The sequence below is a fragment of the Manacus vitellinus genome, unplaced genomic scaffold, assembly GCF_001715985.3.
Source record: "Manacus vitellinus isolate BGI_N305 unplaced genomic scaffold, ASM171598v3 scaffold_5_pilon, whole genome shotgun sequence".
NCBI lineage: Eukaryota > Metazoa > Chordata > Aves > Passeriformes > Pipridae > Manacus > Manacus vitellinus.
The window spans coordinates 31,852,459-31,875,954 of record NW_021940682.1 but is presented as its reverse complement, the minus strand read 5'-3'; the positions used below and the strand labels follow the sequence as shown (position 1 = coordinate 31,875,954).

The following is a 23,496-nucleotide window of genomic DNA, read 5'->3' as shown; positions in this document are numbered from 1 at the left end:
TCAGAAACTGTGTGGCCAGCAGGACCAGGGCAGTGATCGTCCCCCTGTACTCAGCACTGGTGAGGCTGCACCTCCGATCCTGTGTTCAGTTTTGAGCCTCTCACTATAAGACATTCAGATGCTGAAGTGTGTCCAGAGAAGGGCAACAAAGCTGGTGAAGGGTCTGGAGCACAAGTTTGATGAGGAGCAGCTGAGGGAGCTGGGGTTGTTTAGCCTGGAAAAAAAGAGGTTTAGGGGAGACCTTACCACTCTCTATAGCTACATGAAAGGAGGCTGTAGCCAGGAGGGGATTGGTCTCTTCTCCCAGGTAACAAGCGATAGGACGAGAGACGACCTCAAGTTGCACCAGAGGAGGTTTAGACTGGATATTAGGAAAATTTTTTTCACTGAAAGAGTGGTCAGGTTTTGCAACAGACTACCCAGGGAAGTGATGGCATTATCATCCATGGAAGCATTAAAAGAATGTGTGACTGTGGCACTTGCGGACATGGTTTAGCTGTGAACATGGCAGTGTTGGGTTAACTTTATGATCTTAAAGATATTTTCCATCCTAAACAATTCTAGGATTCCATGATTCAATAGTTTCAAATGAGAAATAGCACTTCAGACCAGGCAGCTCTCCAACACTACCAGAAAGCATGACACTGACTGAAGTCTCAAGAACTAAGGGAGGAAGGGTTTCTCTTTCCCCACTGCCATAAATTCCATCTCTCTGGGGATAATGTTGCTTGGGAATGTCAGTCAGCACCTATTCTGGCACTGACTTGTACCTCTCTAATACTTCCCTCCTCCGGAAAACGTATTCCCATCTGCAGCATTATTCTTCTTTTTGTCTGAAGAAATACTTGGAACTGCTGCTATCTCTAACTCTTGATTTATCCTCTCATTTACTAGCACTCTGGCAGACCTCTTAGTTCCTATTCAGCAATGTGAAGCATCTTATTTTTGGAAAAATTTACATTTTATCTCCTCTTCAGGGTCATATTATTTTCCAGAATTGGCAGACTTCTTTTTAAACTTGGTATTTTTTTCCCCCCAATACTCTGATATAATTAGCACTAAATCAGACACTGAAGGCACTAGAGCAGAAGGCTGAGAAAGGGTTTCCTGATAGTAAAAATATGAAAGGCTGAGATAAAGATACTTCTGCTCCCAATATTCCCTCCTGGAAACTACAAATCCAGCAGATGAGAAGCCATCTGTGTGGATACCTTGTGATGCATTTTAACACTAAAACAGTAATTGAGCTGCACTTCCAGGGCTTCCCTTGCCAGCAGCCATCCCTGGAAATCCCCTGTAGGAGTGAAAGGATAGATAAGGACAGTGCCATGGAAACAGCTGATCCTTTCTTTACCTTTCCTAAATACACTACCAATTGGAAAGTAACTTGCAAAAGTCAAACTAACTAACCAAATCCATATAAATCTAAACATTTTATGCTCAATTTAAGTGGTGTAGTAATTAAGAACTATGAGAAAATACAGTAAGAAAATGTGAGGCCTTAGTGTTTTTATTCTTTAAAAAAATGCTTTAACACCTCTTTGTGGAGAGATCTTTAATATTAGGTTTGGTGTACACTTTGACACACCTTTATCCTTGTGTTTTAGAAATATTTAAAAAATCAAAAAGGCTATACTAATGAAAAAAAAATCCACCATGTTCTTCTAGAGCAAAGATGAATGCCCAGGAGTGCTGTAACCCTACAACTTTCCAAAGAGAGCAACTGATAGACTTCTGAACATCATGCAGCAACAAGGATATCAGGGAGAAGCTGCAGCTCCATATTCATGAGTGTCACACAGTTGTGAGTTCAGCAGAAATCAGAAATTTCTGCCTCTTGTTTTATCTAATCAAGTGCATCTTGCAATCAATGGGCAGTATCTTCTGGTTCAAGCTATTTCTTCCAAGGGATTTAAACTCTAATCTGAGAAAGGAAAATACAGCCTGTTTCACTACTGCTGAAAAGCTGCCAACCCTTGCTCTAGGTGATTGCTTTGACTGTGTTTGTTTTTCCTGAAGAATATTGGGAAAATATGTAGGTGGGAGAAGGAAGGACTCTTGCTGTGTTCCAATGAATTTTTTGTTCTGTTTAAAAATGGCTTACAAGGTTATTTATCATGTTTTGCCTCTACTCATAATTGAGAATCGTGATCTTACTATGATTAATTTAATTTCATGTTTTGGTGAAGTGGAACAGCCTAACTCTGCCCTGCACATACTCCGGGCAATTCGCCTTCCTCCCTCTTCTGTGGCTGCATTGTCCACATCTTTTGGAGACACCTGGAGTCATCGAGCACCCACAGACTCTCTGGAGCAAAGGTCCAGAAAAACTGCAGAGAATTTCCAGTGAACGCTGAGATCCATAAAGCATTTGGGTATTCTAAGCACACCTGACTCTCTTGATGACCTCTTCCCAAATTTTCCACCCTTTGGAAAATTTAGCCCTCTGTGGGCATTAGCAGAAGCAATAGTCAGCTGAAGTCCAAATGGTTCCTAGACATGTATCATGACTTCAGAACACGCATGTTAAGGCCCCAGCTCTCAAGAACATTAGGTCAAAGGTTGTGTCAAGTGACTTTAACAGCACCACTTGAACTGTTGACTGCAGGGGCCTGCACACACAATCACATGCAGGACAGGTTTTCTGTAGTCATGTTTTATAGTTCATTCACCTGTGCTGCCATAGACAAAAGCTTGCAGATTCACTCCCACAGACCTTCTTACACTGGTTCAAGATGGATGTGTATCAGCCTGTGAAGTAAGTCAAAGGAAAAAAAAGGGACCATTGATTAAATGAGATTAAAAATAACAAATGCATATCTGTTTGTAGACAAAGACTTGTAGGAGGTAAAACAGTACTATATATGGCTCAAAATGGATTAGGAGTGTCCACACATGATTACCAGTCCCTGCATTAAATGGGCTCAGAGCACCTCTTTAATTAAGCAGGTGCAACTATGGGAAACAGGCCTCACCATTGCAGAAAAACGTATTGAATCAAGACTAAAAGTAGCAAATGTACGAACACATACTTGAACACACCCTCTTTAGTGGCTTCAGGGTTTTTTTTTAAAACATTAAAACACTAACTGCTTTCACTTTCTTTAAGAAAACAAATGAGGAAGTCGAATACACAGCCACTACAGCCTGAGTAATGAGGTTGCTCAACTAAACACATCTTTAGGAAGGGCAGGATAGATTTTTTTAATTAACAGAATTACACAATTCACACACGTTGTGGGTGCTAGGTAGGTAGTTGTATTAAGCTAACCAGTCTAAAACAATAAATGGTACTTTTTTCCCATTACCTAGCTCTGTTGAACTATACAGGCTTCTAGTCTTATAAATGTTAATTGTTTTGCATGTAAACTGTAATTTTGCAATGGCCAGAGAGATCAGTTCATGTAGATGCAATGACAATGTCAGGTGCTTAGTTCACTTGCATCATACTGCTGAGTACCATCTTAAATGACTTCTCTTTGGGACACAGGAAAAAGAATTAGCTTTTGAAAAAGAAACTCATAATATTAAAGTGTAAAATAAAACATAATGAAGCAAAGTGTTTATAAATGGGTATAAAAGAGTCTATCCAAATGGTTATTTAGCAACACTGATGATGAATAACATTGTTTATTGTTTTCAGTCTAAAATAACACTGATTATTGTTTTCAGCTTTTATATTTGTCACGTGGTATAAAGAACTGTTTGATTTTTCAGATTGAACAACAAAAGTAGTCCAGAAGTTCACACTCTACTTAAAACAGCATGTCACTTTTGGTGCTTTAAAATGGTTTGTTTGTAGCAAATATATACATATTTGAGTCACAAAAGAAAGGTTAACTTATTAGAATAGTAAAACACAGTGTTTTCCTGGACGATGTGTATAGACATTCATTTCAATGACATGGCACTCATGCTCATCATACAATTGAGCTGCATAAAAAGGTGGCAGCATTAAGAAACTGTCCTCCTCTTTGGTTAAAGACTGTTCTTTCATCTTCAAAACATGTGTATGTTGACAGACGTGTTACTGTAATAGTAATGTTTCTATAATAGTGTTGTGCAACCTACTGAATTCTTAATTCAGTAATTCTAAAAGCAGTTTGAAGGGTCAAAACCAAACCTGAGAAGAAAGCAGACGTGAAACTATTGACTGAAACCTGCTATTTCTGGCTAAGTATCATATGCTCATCTTTTTGTTTGAATTTTTAAACTTTATGATGACTTCACAATAAAATTAAGGTAGAGTGCCATTGTTTTTCTTGATGGAGCAGAAAGCTCACCAATAATGTTGGCCTTGATCCTGTAAACACTTGTGCAAGGCTTAGCTTTTGTACCATTGACAGTCTCATTGAATTCAAGAGGATTATTTGCATTATGAGTGTTTTGTGCATCACTTGTACTTGCTGTACTTGAGCCATAGCTGTAACATTCATGTTTTGAGGGTCGATAAATTGAAAACAAACACCCAGTTGCATAATCTTGGTAATGTTCTTCCACTTTACTAACACACGAAGTGGATAGTAGGGCCTTCCTCTCCGCTGCTATCACACTGCAGAGAAAATAGGAATTTTCGCACAATTTACCCCTTCGGGATGTCGTTCTTGACCTAAATCCCCCGCAGGATAACACACAGCCTGCGGTGAAGCCAGGCCTTTCCTTCTGCGCTCTGTAACGCACGGGCAGCGGACAGGCCAGGGCCACGGGGGATGGCACACCCCCTCTGGAAGCTGGGGCGCTTCCCAGGAGAGTGCGTCCCCCCGGGTTAGGTCTGCACAGGCCCCCGGCACCCGCGGGGGCGCAGGGGCGAGGAGAGGACCGGGGAGCCCTGCTCCGCCCGGACCCCGCTCACCCTACGCCCCGCTTTGGCCCGGCACCCCCGGCCTGGGCACCACCCTCTCCCCTCACGAAACGGGACCCGGCCGGGCGCGTCCCCGGCCGGCAGCGCCTCAGCGGTGCCGCGGAGCGCGGCGGGACCCACGGCCTGTGGGCCCGGCCCCCAGCGCAGGGCCGCGTCTCCCGCGGGAGGCGGAGGGAGCGCAGCCGAGGGAGCTGCTCTTCCTCCTTCCTCCTCCCTCTCCTCCCCGTCCCCCTCAGCCTCTCGGAGGGCGGCCGTTCGGGCAGTGCGGCGGCGCTGCCCCCCCTCGGCGCTGGCGGCCGGGCGGCGGCGGCGGGTCCGGCGGCCGGGTCAGAGGGTAAAGGTTGCTCCCCCAGCATCCTCCGTGCTGGATACTCAGCCATCTTGGATCCGCGGGACAAGAAAATTCATGCGGTGAGTCGGCCCGGCCGCCCCCCCGGCCCCGCCGCCGACCGGGGCCCGCCGCCGTCCCGGCCGCGGCCCGATGCGGGAGGCCCGGGCGGGCGGCGCGGCCCACGGCGGGTTCGGCGGCCCGGGGCCGCCCCGCCGGGTTTCCGTTTGCTTTGTGTCTCCGAGGGGGGGGGGGGGACGCGCGGCGCCGAGCCGGGGCGCAGCGCGCAGGCCCGGCCCGGCCCGCCACCCCCCGCCCTCCTCCGCGCCCGGGCAGTGGCGGCCGCCGGGCGCCGCTCCGGGTCGGGCGAGGCCGCGGCCCAGCGGTGCCCAGGCCCCGCATCCCCGCGGCCGCCGTTGGCAGCTCGCCCGCGGCCCTCTCGCCCGCCCGAACGGCTCCTTCCCGCCGCCGCTCCGCCGGCCGCTCCCGGCCTCCCCCGTCCCTCCGGCCGGTCCCCGCGGGGCTGCGCGCCCAGCCGGCCCCGCCCTGCCTTCCCTGGGCCCGGCGTCGGGCAGTGGAACCTGCCGCCACGGCCGGGGGCCGCGCCGGCCCCGCGCCTCGCCGAGCTGCCGTGCGGCCTGCGCCGCGGGCCCCGGGCGGAGACGCGGCGTGAGGCGGGGGTGCTGCTGGCCGTCTTTCTTCTGGAAAATATTTTTTTTTAGCCTGTGCCTGTTTCACTCTCTTCCTGGCGGCGGTTAAGGCGATGTGTAAACAGGTTCTGGTTTTCCCTCGGACCTGTTTGTAAAACAAACTTGAAAGAGACCGAGCGCGGCCGCCAGAGGAAGGAGCCGGCCTTCCCCTGCCCGCCGAGGCAGCGGTGACAAGCTCTGTCGTGAACCTGGCCCGTGCTGGGGGAGGAGGTGGCACAGGGTGACAGGTTAGGGATGAGACAGGGACAGTAGAGTGGTGCGGAAAGGTGCAAGAGTCAGTGCTGGCCATCCAGTTAGTGTATGTGTGCTCCTGGTGAAAACAAGGTATCATTAATGGGTATTTTCGGTTTTAGGGTGGGCTTGTTTTTGTGAAGTTGCAGGTAACTTTATTTTGGAGGCCCTGTAATGTGGGAAAATGAAAACACGCTTGTGTTAAGTATAGTAGTTCTGCTGCTGATCCACATCTAACAGAAGCACGTTTTTATTTCTGCTGTCTGTTTTATCAGGCAGAAAGTTGTTTCCAACTTTGCACTCTTTTATCCCCAGGGGAAGATTAGAACTTTCTGTGTCTCCTTCATGTATATATATGTATATATGTGTGTGTAACTTAGAGTGTGTGCAGGAGACATTCCTGTATGCCTACACGGCAGCAACATCTGGTGCTGGTGACTGGCTGCTAGTCTTAACTCTTCAGCTGGGGGAAGGGAGTTTAAGATGATCAAACCTGTTGTCACATTAGTCAGTCAAGACCTTTATGTTCCTGGAAACTTGGATGTGTTTCAGACTGTTAGGACTTGTGAAGACCTGCAAGAGCAAAATAATTGTTGAAGTTTATATTGCAATGACATATTTGTTTGGACCTGGGAGAATAGTTGTGTGTGTGTTGATGTACTTTGAGTTCTCTTATAGTGACACCTTAATAGAATGCAACTTGCAAGATTGAGTTTTATGATCTGGAACATGATGTGTCCTATGCCTTTTGCTTTTCTTTTTGCCCCCAAATTCCACTGTTGTTTATGTTGAGAATTCAGCTGGCATGCTAAACTTCAAGGCGTTGACTGCTTCTGATTTTAGAAAGGGATTTGAATACTCACTATCAAGAGCTGACTGGCTTGACTTGCAAGTGTATTTCCGTTTCACTTTCAGGAAGCTGTTGATAAAGCTAAGAGTGTAGTATTAGATAAACCTTGTCTACACATCTCTTCTAGAAACTTAATATTGCTGTCAAAGCAGTCATTGTTATTGCAACCTGTTCATGTGTAAGTTCTATCAACAAATGAAAGAAAAGCCCTTGGCTAAAATAAAGACCTCAGAAATTTATAAAAAAAAGGAAGTTGAATTCTCTTTAGGAGAATCTAATTTTAGAGAATTGTTATTCAGTGGAAAAAATAGGGCAGTGTCCTGAAGCTGAATACTGTTTTCACCTGAAAATCATGGTCTTTACCTCACTCACTTCATACAAAAATTCTAAGTGCCCGCAGTGATAGATCTCAGAAAGCTATATTTGCTGTATTTCTGAATGCATTTCTGTTAAGATAGAGATTAGCTTTGAAATTAGGAACATTATTGCTTTTTTAGCCTCTACTGTAGCTTTCTTAAAAATTACACTAATTTTCATGTTGGTGCAAGGTCTGTCATACAGTAATTGCAAAGTTGTAACCTCATTACAGCTTTAAAGCAGCCTTGTGTCATAACTTTGTTTATTCAGAAATGTTTTCCACCACCTTCTTTATATTGACTCAAGAAGTGAATAGAACTTAAAAATACACCATAGTTGAATTAAAATAGAGGTTTCTTGCACCTGGCTATCTGTCTTGATCTGGAAACTGAAGAGAAGCATTGAATGGCTTGTTTTCCTATGAGGTAGCATAGAAAGTGTGCCAAGTACAGAATTTTGTTCTAGAGGAAGTAGACCCTTGTAGTTAACTTTTTAAAATTATGTCTTCCCTTAAAGCTATAATTTGACTGAATACAGATTTTTAAAAGGCACCTTAAAAAAATATGTTCCCAAAGGAAAAAAAAAAGAAAAATTCTTAAATTCTTGGCAGAATACTTGCTGTATTTGTTGTGTGTGTTTCCAAATGTTAGCTTAAATGAAAGCCCTACGCCAGTTTCTATAGAAGTAGTTAGTCAAACTAACATTTTTTTACCAAGATTTAAATGATTGTTCTCTAAGTGATACAGTTTTTCTCATTTTTAAAATTATTATTAATACAGTGTATATTTGGATTTCAGCATTTGCTGTCAAAAGCTTAGAAGTTCCATTTAGGTTAACTTTGCTTCATCTGGGCTTTTGAGATATAAATAAATAAAAAATTGTAAGTAAACATTAGCTATACAAGCTAATATTTTTGCTTGAAATTTATCTTGATGTCTCAGATGCACTGAAATGAGCAATTCAATACAGCCTGTTTCAGTTGTGTTTCCTGAATCATTGGCCTTTTTTTTTGTTTTTCTTTGCAGATGTGCTTTAGCACATAGGTGCTGTGTTTGTGTGTGTTGGTTGGTCTCCTGACTGGGGTTCCTGTAAAGGCATTTGAACACTTGAAATTTTGTGTGTAGTCTCATTGACTTCAAAGCACCGATACTCATATGTTAACTTTTTGCTTGAGAGTTTTCATGAGGGATGCTGTATGTTGACAGCTAACTCTGCTTTTATTGAGCATTATAACTGCGTAGGAAGAATTGTGTCAAATGAAAATACTCACAGTAGGATATTTTAAATTGTCCTTATGAAATTATTTTGGTTTCAGGGCAGGTGTGTGTATACGAGACATGGTCTGTGCTGATCAGCGCGAGATTTTTACATAGGATTGAAAATCTTTGCATTTGTATCCGTAAAAATTAAAAAAAAGAAAAAGGCAACCCCCCAAAACCTCAACCATAAAATGTTAAGATCGCCCAAAGATGTTACTGAGACCCTGTAATTTGTCTTGAGATAGCGTTGGTTATCAGTAGCATTAGAGAAAATATGTGCATTATTCTTTACCCTTGACTTGGTTACTCTGCCATCTGATTGTTCTTTGCAGTGGTAATATGTTTAATTTCACAACTCTCTACATTTCCTATGAGAATTCCTTTCAGATTAGGCTGGTAGGTTAAAAATTTGATTATAATGAAGACCTTTTTCAGACACATCCTCCTCTTGTTGACTTGCAATGCAAGAGTTGTTGACCAGAAATTTAGTAGTAAGTAAACAATTGTTTCTTCCTGTTTTCATTTTGATTTGGGATAATTCTTGGGGGGGTTATTTTTAAGTATCATTTTATGCACTTGAGGTGGATCAATGATGTTTGAATACAGTTGGCTGAGGTAAAGTTATTTGTAAAAAGGTATAGTTTATTTAAACTGAAAACTAGTATAACATGCTACTGTGTTTGTGGTACATAAAATGGAAACTCCAACTTTGCATTACTCGTACTGAGCAGGCAGTAATCCAATGGGTTGACTTGGATTGTGCTTTCTGTCATTCTGAGTTACATACTGAAGTGATGGTTAAGTCATTTAACCAATTTATAACCCAGTTCTAGTCTGTAGCAAGAGGATAATGGTTTCCTGTGTTTTACTCATATGGTTCAGGGCTTCTGTGGAACTAGGTACCAGTAGCAGGTCAGGTATATAGTTAGGGAAAACAATACTAAAACCCCTGAAATGGCCAAAATAGCAATTGGGTTGTTTGTCCTTATGTGTTTCAGAATAGCATGTCCACAACATTTTCATTACAATCTAAATATGTCTGCATTTGGAAACAATAGCAAGGAGTTTCCAGGCACCAAAAAGTAGCAGTAGGACTAATTACGGCCAACTATTTTGAATTATAAAATGTTCATGTTTAGATTTGTAGTCAGCTTCTTGGCAAACAAGTTTTTTTAAGGCTGTCTCTGTAACAGAGGCAATGATAATGTAATATCATGTATTATCTTTTCTGTCAAAGGGTTGTAGGACGATGCTTGTCCTGGTGTAAAAAGAATAACTAATGCTTCTGTCAGTGGACTGTGTACTTGTCATGCAGTCTATATGACTGTGTGAGTTTTTGCTTTGAGCTTCACTAGAACAGTACTTTTCCCCTTCCAGCCTACTAAAACCTTGCATTGTTTGTGGTAGAATGACTATTCCTTGTAAGTATTTTTAATGCATTTTTTGTTTTAATTGTGAAAACTATTCGTGCAAAGGAAATGTTGCCAGAGAATTATAATGATGGAAAAAAGGTCTGCCAACCTTCTTTCTGTTGCTCTACTGTGAAGGGGACTTGTTTGGGTATATGCTTGGAGCCTTTTACCATTCAGTAGGGATGAGATTTGTGAGAAAGTACTTGTTGCATATAAATATTTATTTTTTGAAAAAGGTATGAAGCAGGAAAATAGCTGTGAAGCGGGTATTATATGTAAAGACTAAGTAGGTTAAAAAAACGTATGGAAGAAGGTCTTCTCTCTTCTTGAGTGTTTCTACCATGTGTTGTGATGTGGAGAAGTGGGAATTGGAAAGGTTTTCAAAAAGAAATCAGCTGTACACCGTGTCAACTTTTGGAAGACTAATGAGATGATGAGCAATTCTGAATGTTAAAGTACCTTGCAATATGGTGTCCACCTGTAAAACTGTTTGACGTAAAAAATCTTTTTAATGAGATGTTTGATTACTTTATTGCAGTGTCAGTACTGCTCTTGATACTTCACTGTGTGGTGTACCTTTTCCAACGTGCCAAAAGCACCATCATAAAGTAGAAGGGTACCTTATGTTGAAATCTTAATTTTTGGATTATTTTCTGGATGTGGATGCACATTTCTAGTAAGTTGATCAAGATCAGATTGATTGAGATCAGCAATACACATGAGAATAAGTCAGTATTACTTTTTATTTCATGGTGCAAACTGAAGTAAATTCAGGTTCCTTTGCTACTGTGATATGGAGTTAATTTTTATTTTTTTTTAGGAAACTTTGGCATTTTCAGGATGATACGTTTTGGACAGTAAATACTTGTTTTCTTTCCCCCCAGTTTCATGAAAGTTCAGTTAGGTAAGAACATAAATGCTGTGAGACATTTGTGATGAAACAGGGAATATCCAAATTTCTTGCAAGGATAGTTTTCAGGAAATCACTGCTCTTCTGAACTTTCCTTATCTCAGGTCAGTGCATATTGTGACTACCAACAGAATATGCTTGATGGCAAGTAGTATTAGCATAGCAGTTTAATTAGGAATTTGCAAACTGTTGATATTATCTGTAATCCAAATCTTTTAATTGTTTCCAAAAGATGTAGAACTAGTTTAAATGACTTCTTTTTTAAAGCATCTGGCAGTTCTTTTGTGGTCCTCAGTGTAGATTCCTTTCAGACTAGTCTGAATTAGTTTATATAGCGAAGTTTGACGAGTCCTGAAAACTGGGCTGGCCAAGTGTAGGTCTGGTTGGTAACCAGGAGTGTCTCACTGAGGGGAGGCATCTTTAACTGCCCCTGAATTGTGCATTCCAGCGTTCAGCTGCTGGGCCTTTCTGTACTAGTGAACACCTGCATCTGCAGAGTCCATTTATTAAAACAAAATAATTTTGAGAAGTGTATTTTAAAACTCAGTAGGCTAAAGGTAATCCATAGGCCCTGCTGTACTTAGGAGAGAGCCTTAAGAGGAATAACATAGGCCGCAAATGAATAAACGGTGGTAGTAAAATCTGTTGATAGTAGAATGTGCTTAATGGATTGTTCTGTTTGTAACTACAAGAAATAAAATAATTTAAAGTAGGTCAAGTATACACAGGTAACCCAGATTTTCAGTTAACTCAAAAGTTAAGCATTTAACTGAATTTATACTTTATAAAGACATGTTTATATATGGAAACTTAAATCAGAAAGAGAAGTTAAGATTCAAATTATGGTCCTACAGACCTTATGAAATTGTGTCTAGGTAGAGGAAGGAAGTTCAAATTGGTGTGCACTCTTGGAAAAGGAATAGTGAGACCTCATCCACTATGTGTTCTGTAGGATGGCAGCTGGTCAGGCATCCTGTAAGCACATGCAGATTTCCAGAATGTGTGTACCATAACTCTTTTCCCTGGGATGGGGGGAAAGCCATGAAGAGACGTGGAAAAGAAGGAAGTTGAGGGTTATCGTGGTTTAAGTATTAAGGAACAGAAGAACCAATCTGTAAGAAACTAATTTTTATTAGTTCTGCTGCTCATAGAAAAGAATATGTCTTTATGATTAGTAGTTCGTGTTTTGGTTTGGTTTTTCTTTATCTAATGAATGTAAATTAACTTTCATAGTCTCAGATGGTTCAGTATTTTTTGGGACTGTCAGGAGAAAACTCCAATCTGAATCAAATTGATATTCTGCTCCAACTGAGCAGTTGTTCTTTGTGCATATTGATGTAACTGTCCAAGGCTCTGCAACAGATTCCAGTGAGGTACTTAATTTTGTAATGTGCTTCTAAAAATAAGTGCATAGTCTTATGTAACACATCTTGTATTGTTAGCACCTAGAGGCTTCATCCCCACTGGTATGAAGCAGAACACATCCTACGTAATTTTTGATTGTGGGTATTTACATCCAAAATAAGTGTCAATGTCTATGGCCAAAGAGTAGCTTTGCTTATCTTTTAAGAGTATCAAATATCTCGTTTGCATGGTTAGGTATGTTACTCCTCTGCATATCTGAGCAAAACAACAGTTTTTATATAGTTCAGCAGACATTTGTTTCTCTAAAGAAGTCCCAGGGATTCCTGCTCACAGGTGTGTGCGCTTTCTCAGAGACCTCTCACTTAATTTGGCTCTGTACTGGAACTGTAAGAGTTCTGTAAGTCCGTGGATGCTGCAGACATGAAAAGGAGATGTTAATCATATTAATGCAGCTTTGAGGGCAAACTTGAAATCTCCTAGAAAATAAACCTCACTATTTTTTCAGCACTTTAGGTGACATTTATGATCAAATTATACTGTTCTGCTAGTTTCTGTACACCACTTGCTGTAGTCTTAGCAATGTTTTGGTCTCTTTAATATGGCTTTTCTCATGCTTTTTGAATTCAGGCTGCAAATAACGTGTTAAATGATAGTATGCACCATGTTTTGCTGATAGGATGATACCTGTACAGAACAAGCTTGTCATGTGTACATAATTTAAGGGTCAGAAATTGAATTTATCGAGAATTATAGCTTTATTATGGAGGAACTGGGTTCTCATTTTTCACCACTTCTTGAAGTAGGTGCTATATTTCTATGTTAGGAGCACAGCTGAAATTTCTGAGTAGGGCACTGAAAGTTCATCTTGAACTCTGAGGCCAGAACAGAGACAACTGTTGTTTATTCTATTACTGTCCTTCTAAAAGTTAATTTTCTATAGTGTTGTTTACTGTCATCCCAAGTCCTTCACTTTACAAGGTCCTTTTCTTTCCCTGAGGAATCTGGTAGTTCAGTGAAGAATGATTTCAAAGGTATCTGTGGTCTGAAGAAATAGATACTTGTAAAACTAAACAAACAGGTAGTCCCTTCATTAGGTTGCAACTTTAACAATAAACGAGATTTTTGTAGATGCTTTCTAATGATTGTTTTATCTGAACAATTCAAATAATTTAATTTTCTAGCAGTGTCTAGGTAAGGTATCCATAACTTTGGGACAGGGGAAGTACTGTCAGCCCTCAGACTTCCTTGTCGACCGTAGAGGTAATCTAGAAAGATTGAAAAAGTTGTAAAACTTGGTATTTATGACACCAGAAGCCCATGCTTCAGTGTGAGGGTTACCCTTGGCGAAGTATGGGTTACCTTTGTCCTTCTTGAGGCCAGACAGCATATATACATATTCAGGTAGTTAGATATGTACCATTTCTGCATGGAGAGGCTTTGTTTCTAGCTTGGATTTGGGTTGTTCTGTGGGAGAGTGGGCAACAACAGTTGCTGTAAGGCCTGTCATCCTGTGCCTTCTTCCTTTGGTTGTGCGTGTTAAGAAACCCTTTTGACCCAGCTTATGTATTGGGAGGGGAAGTCACAAAGCAATGCACCACCCTTCCTGGAGGCCTGTGGATACCATCCCCTTATGCTGGTGATGTGGAGACCATCCCTCCGGTTCTTGGTGAACTGCTGACTGTGCCTGTGAGGGAAGAGAGGAGGATATCTAAAACAAAATCATTGTTTCTTAGCTTTGCCTTGTGCCTAGAAGCATTTTGCATTTTCCTCAATTCTGGGCTCTCCAGAAAGAGCCCTGGGACACAGCTGGAGCACTGTAGCTCTGGAGGAAGGAAGGAAATTCATTTACTGGCCCTGCAGGGCTCCTGAGTGCCATGTTCTTTGTGTAGAAAGGCCAAGACTGTACCCTAGCCACCCTAGAGCAGGCATGCACCTTTGGTAGGCAATCAAGGAGCAGGAGAGCAAGGGTGGGGCAAGCATCCCAGAGGAGAAGAGCCTATGCAGGCCAGGCCGTGTTATTCTGTGCCTGGTGTGTCAGCTTGGGCTTAGCCTGTCACCCAGTACTGTGCTTGTAGAGAAGAAATGCAGTGTTTTTATAAGCAAATATGTTCTTCTGTTCTGTTTGGTATTTATTTCCTCTTTTTCTAGAGTAGGAGTCCAGAGAGCCAAACGCAAGAATAACACATTGGTTGTGTATTTCATTTTTTGTGTGCCCAGTCTTCTTTTTTATGAGTGTATCCCACAGTTTCCTCACCACAGCTATCTGTTGTCTGTCTGTCTGCTGGCAAGAGAAGATTGCTAATGTGAAGGAGGCCCTGGCAGTTGGCATTTTATCACCGAGCCTTCCTGGCTTGGTTTGAGCAGGGCTGTGTCAGGAAACTGTTGGTTTCACTACGTTCATGGGGGGTTGTTAGGAGAGGGGAGTTTTGTGAAAAGAATTTCCCATTTATTTTTGTGTGAAGAATCAGTGCACACTTTTTACTTTAAATACTTAATTGTCCTGTTAATATAATTTAACTTTGTGAAGTTAGTGTTTATCCCGCACACATTGTATAACTTGCTGTTTATGAGAAGTTTTAGATTTTTGTGGAAGATGATATAATGCACCCTTTCCTGTCTAATGAAGCAAAACTTTGAAATTTTCTGTGAGGGTTATTCAAAATCTGCCTTTTTGACGTGCAGCTTATAGAACCAATGGATAGTCTTTTATTGACTAACGCAGGGTCAGAATGAGCTCACATCCCTCTAATGTTGCCCTTGACATGGCACTCTGTAAAACTGTGTGAGTACGTTTTGATCCTTCTGAGGTATGATATTTTGGTTATGAACCTATTTTCTATGAAAACCTTTAGTCAGTAATAATTGTAGTGACACTTATCTGCTACTGTTTTTACTGGAAAAGCAAAAAGTGTATAAAAACCCCAAGGGAATGATAGATTTTGCTTAGAAGGTAAGCTTCTGAAATTGTTATGCATGAAGAACATGTAAAATAATCCAGTTGTCAGGGTTAAACTAATACTGAAACAAGAAAAAAAAATTGAAAATGGTCTTGCTTAATTAGTTGCCCTCATGCTGTGTAGTATCAAACCCAGAAGACACACCAAATTCTACCTTGGTTTACAAAAGAAAGTTCCCTTTGGTGGTGTGTTTTTTCTCTCTGAATGCAGCTACCACGGTTCTGCTCAAGTTATACTTTTTTTTCTTTCTTTTTTCCTTTCTCTCTCCTCTGTATTTTTCTCTCAGAGGTAAGACTCCAGTGGTGTCACAGGAGGGGTGCTATCTTGGAATAAGATGGACAGCTGCTATCACTCTATCAGAGTGGGTTTGGTTTGGGTTCTCCACAAGGCCTTGTTGTTCACTGGAAACCTCACCAGGTCCTGTTCCTGTCAGGAGTCTGACCTCTCTGGAAACTGTCAAACTGGCAAAATAAAATCAGCAAAAAATCAGAATTACGAATGGCTAGATTACTAATGGAAATATGTCCCTTGAGTAAGAATGAGACTCCTAGTGATACCTTGTAATTACACATCTGTTATGAGAAACTAATTTAAATTTGAGGTTGATGTATGCAGTGATAGTGATAGAGATCTATGCAACACTGGTGAGACGATCATATTCTTGCCCATAATCATTCTTCTGTAATATCAAATAGGCTTTAAAATTTTAGCTATTAAAAGTTTAAAATTTTTTTCACTTACTGTGAGAAGCTTTTAGCTGGGTTAGTATATAAACCTAGAGAAGAGCAGCTATGTTCCATCAAATGGTGAAGGCTTTCCCAGTGTTAATATAGGCACATGATGCTGAGAACTTCAGTTTTATCTGAAGACAGGGGTTTAGATAGATGCAAGGCACTTAAGATAGCTTCTTTTGTCTCTTGTACTCCCAGAATGCCTCTCTTTTTCTACCTTATGTATTCATATGATTTGTTGGGTAGTTTGGGTTTTTTTGTCCCTGTGCTTTTCTTACTCTTTCATCACTTGTTTTTGCTGAGTTTCATTTCTTCCCCAACAATTTATTGAAAAAGGTTGAAAAGCGAAGTTTTGGATTACCTCATGTTCTTCCTGATGCTTAGTCTTTGTTTTGCCATGTCATAAACTTGTCTCATTTTCAGTTCATAAACTAAGAGGGATGTAGGTCACTGTTTATATGAGCGTTTGAAGTTTTGTTACAAACTCCTCCCTCAATACATAAGACCCTACTTCAGTGACTGTTAAAATTGCAAATTCAAGGGAATCTGAATTGAAGAAATACTGGAATGAAGGTTTTCTTTCCTATCTTAACTCAGGATCCATCTCCATGTCACTGTTATATAGTTTTCTTCATCAAACAGTGTTCTCCCCAGAGCACTCTGGTCTCACTGGTTAGAGTGGATGCATGGTGTTCTCTCACTGAGGTTTTTTTTTTAATCTCCTTGTTCAGATCGTGCTATCCAAAATTATAAGTAAATACTAGGTTAATGTTTTCTCTCCAGTTTCTTCATTACAGTTTCATGCAAGTGCTTTATAATGTTTTTTGAAAAAGTTATATTTTATATTTCCTCACTGAAGTGACAGCCATGCATTACAAATAGAGAAACTGAGACATTGGTTTAACATTTCATAATAGAAATGCCTTTCATTTAATTTGCAGCTGTGAATAGTTAATGATTCTGCATAGACTTGTAGTATTTCAAACAGAAGACACTTGTGAAAATCTTTGTGTGGCTCCCCCAGCATTATTAAAAAAATGAAAATACAAACCTTAAGAGACAGGCATAAAATCAGTTTACATATGGGGAATTTAGGCATCTTAGCTAGACACACTGTTTTCTTCCTATAGTCTCTGTGTAATTAATTAGAGGAGGATAGAGGTGCATCTTGACAGTGGTCCCTGGTCCATTGGCCAAGAAAATCCAGAAGGGTTGGGTCCAAGATCTGAAGCTCTGCATGCTGTAGCGGCAGGGTCTTTGAGACCCTTCACTTTCCCCTCAGCATCTTACATATCTGTCTCTTTCTGCAATTTCTTTTTCTGTTCCTGTTTTGAACTCTAATTCCTCTCCTGGTTCCCTCCTCCCCTAGCTATTTTCCTGATAGCACCCAGCGGGTTTGTAAGAGAATTAAAAGTATTTCTCAGTTCTAGGATGAAGTGTCCTTAGCTTTTCTGTAACTAGGCTTACATCCACACCATTGCACAGAGGTCTCGTGCAAGAAGGTGAAATGTGCTGTAAATCAGCGGAGAGCCTGTACGATCTCTGTGTAGCATGTGAGCAAGGTGGTGTTGCAGAGCCTGGCAGCTCAAGCGGATTTGAGCAGGTCTTCACTGTTATGGCACTCAGTGCTTTCTTAAGACATGAACATATCATACTTGTCAGTGTTGCACAGTGTTCAAGTCCTAGAGCATCCCAACAGACTAGATTTTAAGGTGTTTTCAGCTGGAGGGGGAGCAGTGTTTCTGTTAAAAAACATTCAGAAAAGATTGAACTATCTTAGCTAGTTAAAAAAAAAATAAATCTGATCAGTTTAACCTGAAAGGTAGTTAAAGGTTGTCTTTGGGCATAAAAAGCTTGTGTGTTCTGTAATTTGGCCAAGTGAATTGTCTTGGTTTGAATATGGGGTCTTAAAGCAGTGACTAAGATTATCCATCACAGTATTACTGCCTGTGCTTTCTGTAATAATGTAAGTTCTTAAAAGTAAAACTGAATCTATGTTTTCATGGCTTTTTCTTCTTCCAAAGTAGTGCATTTTAAGGCAATTTTAAACAAGGCTGAGATTAAAGTGCATTTCATGTTGCATTATTGTGCAGTTCTCTGAACACGGAGTATAAGAAGAGCTATAGAAAATTTCTGGAAAGTCTTTAATTTAGAAGTGTTATATAAACCTCAAGTTACAAGATTTTTTTCAGAATTCCTACCTTTAAAACATGATAGTTTTTAAAGATTCCTTTTGAAAATGGCCCTGGAGTTGAATGCTTAAAAAGTATTTTTGTGCTCTTGAATTTTATTTTTTTCTTTTCTGAAAAGAAGCCTTACTTGAAGAGATAAGTTGTATGCATAGGAAGATTATTGACACTTATAAAAATGGATTGGAAAGCAGGGGTTAGCTGTGACTTTATAGTTAAAGAATGACTACAATTGTTTGTGTGGTAAATGAAGATACTTTAGGTGTAAGGGTATAGGAGGATTATGTGATGAGGAAAAGGGTGAAGCATTTAAAAGCGAAAGTGTTAGGAGACGAGTGAATGTTCTCAGGTGAGGTGAAGGTTTTAGTTTCATTTGTTGTGTTCACCTACATTAAAACTGCTATAAAAGTAGTAAAGATGTTTATTTAGGCAATATGTGACTAATTTTTTCCACTTCTTTGTATTTTACAAGTGAGGCAATTAATACTCAGACTCAGCTATAAATCTTTAGGTGTCTATTTAAGATCCAGATTTATCCCACATATCTTTCTCCACTTAATTTTAATGCTTGAGATGAAATTTCTTGTCTTCTGACTTCAGCAGGCTAAGAGGTAGGCATGTAGGCCTCTGGAAGTCCAGGAAAAGAAATGCAAGAACTTAAGTATCCTTGAAAACGCATGCATAGACCAAATAGGAGCATTTGCTCTCTGAATGAATAAGAGTATGTGTGTTGCTGTAATGTCATAGCCATTGTAAGTGGTGCTGTGCCCTTTTCCTCCTTTTCAGACTATGCTTTGGCAATACACATACAGCAGATGTATATGTTGTGTAAATACGCTGCAGATAATGAACATTTCGGTAGTTTTCAGTAGGATGAACTTATGTGTAACTGACATTGTGAATTGCTGGACTAAAGCTTTTCTTCTTTATGCTTCTGTTTCCAGAGTGGGGTATTTTTTTCTTATTATGCAGGTCTCGTTTTCTTCCTGTAACCCGGAGTTTTGGTAAAATTCTTCCTATGTAAATAGGCAGTAGTGATACTAGACTTGTGCTAAAGCATAAGAACCTGAATAGGTCTTGTATCACTATAGCAAATTACAATATATTAATGATTGAGAAAACCTGGAATAATCTTTAAAAAACACCAGAAAACCCCAAAACTAAAACCCATGCAACGATGTATAGTCAGTAGAATCCCTGTGGGATTATGTGTTTTTTAAAGACTGCCTCTGTGTGCCTGTGTGAGTAGTGATTATTGAGATCTCAAATGAGAACGTGGTTAGCATATTTTCCTGTTAGGGATCGGTTCTGGACTCATATTTTCTTCTACCCCCCTCTGTCATCCCTGTGTTGTGGTGCTTGTCCTTCTTGGTGAAGGGCCTGTATTGAATTATGGTTTGTTTACTGGCTCTTCACTGTGTGCTTACTGCCTCCTTTTTAGGCACAGAGCATCTGAGATCTTTCCTCTTAAACCTTCTTTGTCTGGGAAAGCCAGAGTTTGTAGTTTATAAAATTTATTTAGGTTCTAATTTTTTAGTGTATCATTTTATAATGATGTGTAGTGGTACTGCAGTTGTGTTAGTTTTGCAGTCTCTTAATGTGTACTTCCTCCTTCAGATGCATATACAAATAATTGCCAGTTTTGACTAAAAAATGTGATTAGGTTACAGTTTTGTGCTTATTTTAAGAGAATCAGAACAGTATAAAATGGATTAAGTGTAGAATATGCAGAATAAAAAGTTTGCAAGCTATGTAATTTTTGCTCAGTAAATGACTCGGTGTCCTCTAATTGAGCACTTCTCTTGAGATCTGTTGTGATAAACCCCTTACTGGGCCACCGTGCTGACAATATGAAGTTAACCCAAGGTACAGACTTTGCTTATTTAAACCTCCCTAAAATATGAACTATAGGTCTTGTCACCAATTTCTGTGTCCTAACAAAGTTCTAAATCAGGCTGTGTTGCCTTTCAGTTTTTTTAACATTTTTTCTTTAAAATTTTTTTGTCAAGTGTGTAATGTACTCAAGAATCACTGAGTTTTAGTAGCATTACAATTTATCTTTATGATATGTTTGTTCCTTAAATTGTCTACTAGACATTAGAAATGTGCTTGATGGGGATGGACTTTACATAAACTGATAGACTTACTAGAAACATTTACTTGCAATTGTTTTTAAAAAAAGAAGAGTTCTGGATCGGTAAGAAATGTAATGGTAAAGTCTAATTTTTCTAAAAAGAGATGTGAAAATGGTTCAAGGGAGCATCCGTTAGAGCAGCAGATGTGTATTCCTCCCATATACATCTTGTAACCCACACGTGTTTATCGTGGTGCACTTCAAAGGAGTAAAGTACTGAAACAATTTCTTTCACTTAGGCTTTTATCTTGGAATGTTTGGTCATAATTTCGGAATGCTTTACTCTGAAAGAAAAGTATGAGTGGGTTAATTGTATTTTATTGAAACCTTTTTCTTAAAGAATTTTTTACCTTGGAATCTTACTAAATAACATTAAATAGTAACTATGCCAATTAGAAAAGATCATGACACTCTTTCATACTTGAGTTAAAAATTTTAACTTACATTTCATGTGATTTTGAAGATTCTTGAAGGGCCAGTTCTTTTAAAAGGTGAAATTCCTTTTGTATTAAGTGTCGACCTTTCTGACGCTGGATTTAATTTCAGTATTAAAACCTATAGTTTCTCAGTCTTGCAGTTAATAGATACAATAGTGATGATTCATTTTGTGTGTGTGTTTTCATCATGTTACAGAGAAGTCTGGAGATATCTGGATTTTTTTTTTCTATGTTTGTTAATTCTGTAGTGAAAAGGATGTGTTTATTCTTGGTTTGCAAACATGAATTGCAATCTCCAGACTGATATACCATCAGGTATGTATTCCAGAATTGGTCAGTTTGGGTTTTTCTAGTTGTGGTTTGTTTTGGTTTTTATTTTTAACACGTAGATTTGTTTTGAGAGTTAATATAACCTCAGATTGGCTATGGTACATTTTGCATTTTTTCAGAATTTAGTAAGCAGTTGTTAAGTGAACTTCTTATAGAACCTTCTCATGGGAAATACACCAAAATTAAAAGCATGATACCCACTTAAAAATATCTTTAACTTGTGTCCAGATAGGAGACTGAGAGTGCCATCTTCTATTTGTTTCAAAGTACACCTTTTTTAAGTGACCACTTTGGGTTATTGGGCTGCTTAAAACTACCTAATGGACTTGCTAAGTAATGTCTCTAACTTCTCTGTTAGCCCTCTAAGTAAATGATGTCGCTGTTAAAGGGTTAATGCAGATGTTACTTAGGCATGAAGTCTAGCTTCCCTCAGCTAGCTCCAAGGATCTTGCCGTAGGGTTGTTATTATGGAAAGTAAATGTCCAGATCTGGGGATTCACTGCTGCGGCTGAATTAGGAGAGGGAGAGCAGATTCTGAATCTCCTGTCTTGGAGATCAGTGTCCTGGAAGGTACTAATATTTGATAAACAGATATCATACAAGACTGGAAGGAGGGTGTCCTCTGAAATACTGCATAAGGGTTTATAAAGTGGAAGTCATGAAGCTGTTCTTTGTTTCTGTGATTTCTCTGATTCCTTGCAGCTGGTCTTGCAGCTCACAATTCCAAGGGCATAGAGGAGTAAGCTCTGTCTCTCAGAATTATTTTGACTTATCTGCCATTTCTTGAAAATGCCGGTGTTACTATTCATAGCCTGCAAAAGGTGTTTTCTGTGGGAAGTTGTATTGGATCTGGCTGAGCTGGAGTTCATTTCCCACAGCAGCCCTCACAGTGCTGTGCATTGCATTGGTAGCTAGAAAGGTGTTGATAACACACCAGTGTTTTGGCTACTGCTGAGCAGAGCTGGCACAGCATCTGTTCTGTCTCCAACATTTCTCCCAATCAGGGGGCTGGGGGTGGTCAAGATCCTGGGAGGGGACACAAGTTGGCCAGCTGACCCGAACTAACCAAAGGGGTGTTCTATACCATATGACATCAGTTCAGGTATAAAAGCCAAGGAAAGGAGGAGGAAGGGGGAACATTCATTACTTACAGTGTATGCCTTCTGAAAAGCAACTGCTACATTTGCTGAAGCCCTGCTTCCTGGGAAGTGGCTGGACATTGCTTGCTGATGGAAAGTAGAGAATAATTTTTTGTTTTCTTCCCTCTTTGCTTGTGCACACACAAACTTTCACTTTTGCTGTCATAAACCGCCTTATCTCAGCCTATGGGCTGTTTTCTATCTTATTTTCTTTCCTCTGTGCAGCTGGGAAGGAAGAGTGATAGAACAACTTGGTGGGCATCTGGCATCCAGCCAAAGTCAACCCATCACAAAAGTGAAAAGCATTAGATGGAGAGATTTTAGAAAAAGCATGGCAATTAAGGTTTTGGGCATTGTGGGCTGTTCAGAACAGTGTCATGTTTTTCTGTCTTGGAAGCAAGAGGTGCAAGCCATTTATGCAAGGTGCTGGTTTCCCCCAGAAAGAGATTATGGAAGAACAAAATGAAGCTATTCTGTGGTGTCAGCCTTCTGAGTGAAATGTCAGCTTCAGAGCAATAGCTTTGTTACAGCTCTGTCTGAGCAAACAGTTCATCACTACCACAAAGAGCTTTGCGCTTCCTTTTTTCCCCTTCATTCATAAATGCCTCCTGGCAAACAACGGCCTGCCAGCACAGGTACCTGTAAGACGGGGAAGTGAGCGACTAAACATAAACCCAGGAGATCCTGCCAGTTGGTAAACTGGCTAGAAAGTTGCTGTGAGAACCAATGGAGAAGTTGATTGGCAGAGCCTGCTCTGATAAACGTGGAAAGTTGTTTTTTCGCTGTTCATTGCTAGACAGGCTTGTGTACTGCCTTAGGCTCTAACAGTTATCTCTGATTTCCAGCAAGGCAGCTGAATTAAAGAGAACTGCTGCATCAGGGAAAGACAGAAAAAAGTTTCTAAAAGGATATTTTAGGTAGTTTGCTGGGTTTCTCTCCAGCTTAAGCGTCATGTAGGAAGCAATTAGTGTTCTTGGTTCTACTCACAAAATTAGATTTTGGAGGTTATAGATGGAGTATTTCATAGATGGAGCAAGATCTTGGCTCACCAACTAGTTTAAACGTGTCATTGAAGTAAGATGATGTGCATCTGTTCCTGGTGTGACTGATGTGAGTTTCCCAGAGGATGCATTTGAAGTTGACCGAGTCGAGGTGAAGTCCAAGATTCTTTCTGTATAGGATGCCCATTTCTGTAACTGTCTGTAGCATGTGTACTTCTTTTGCACAACACTTCCAGAATAATTTCTGCTTTTTTTTTTTTTGTTCTGCCTTTGATGCCTGCTTAATTATCGTACT

At 40.4% G+C, this 23,496-nt stretch overlaps 1 protein-coding gene and 1 long non-coding RNA gene across 7 annotated transcripts in view; one reads left to right on the top strand and one right to left on the bottom strand.

The window, feature by feature from the left end:
* Positions 1-1,550: 1,550 nt before the first annotated feature.
* Positions 1,551-4,895, bottom strand: LOC108641008. Its single transcript, XR_001921662.1, has 3 exons — positions 4,587-4,895; positions 2,673-2,751; positions 1,551-1,924 (listed from the first exon to the last, which is right to left on the bottom strand). It is a non-coding gene; the product is annotated as an uncharacterized LOC108641008 (long non-coding RNA).
* A 282-nt stretch (positions 4,896-5,177) lies between these two features.
* Positions 5,178-23,496, top strand: part of CNOT2 (CCR4-NOT transcription complex subunit 2) — an 81,206-nt gene continuing 62,887 nt past the window's right edge. For 4 of the 6 annotated variants that reach the window (XM_029963495.1, XM_029963494.1, XM_029963492.1 and 1 more), the window contains exon 1: positions 5,178-5,272. The gene's annotated coding sequence lies outside the window, so the exon portion shown is untranslated. The remainder of the gene's footprint in view (positions 5,273-23,496) is intronic. The other 2 variants (XM_029963497.1, XM_029963496.1) reach the window with 1 other exon arrangement.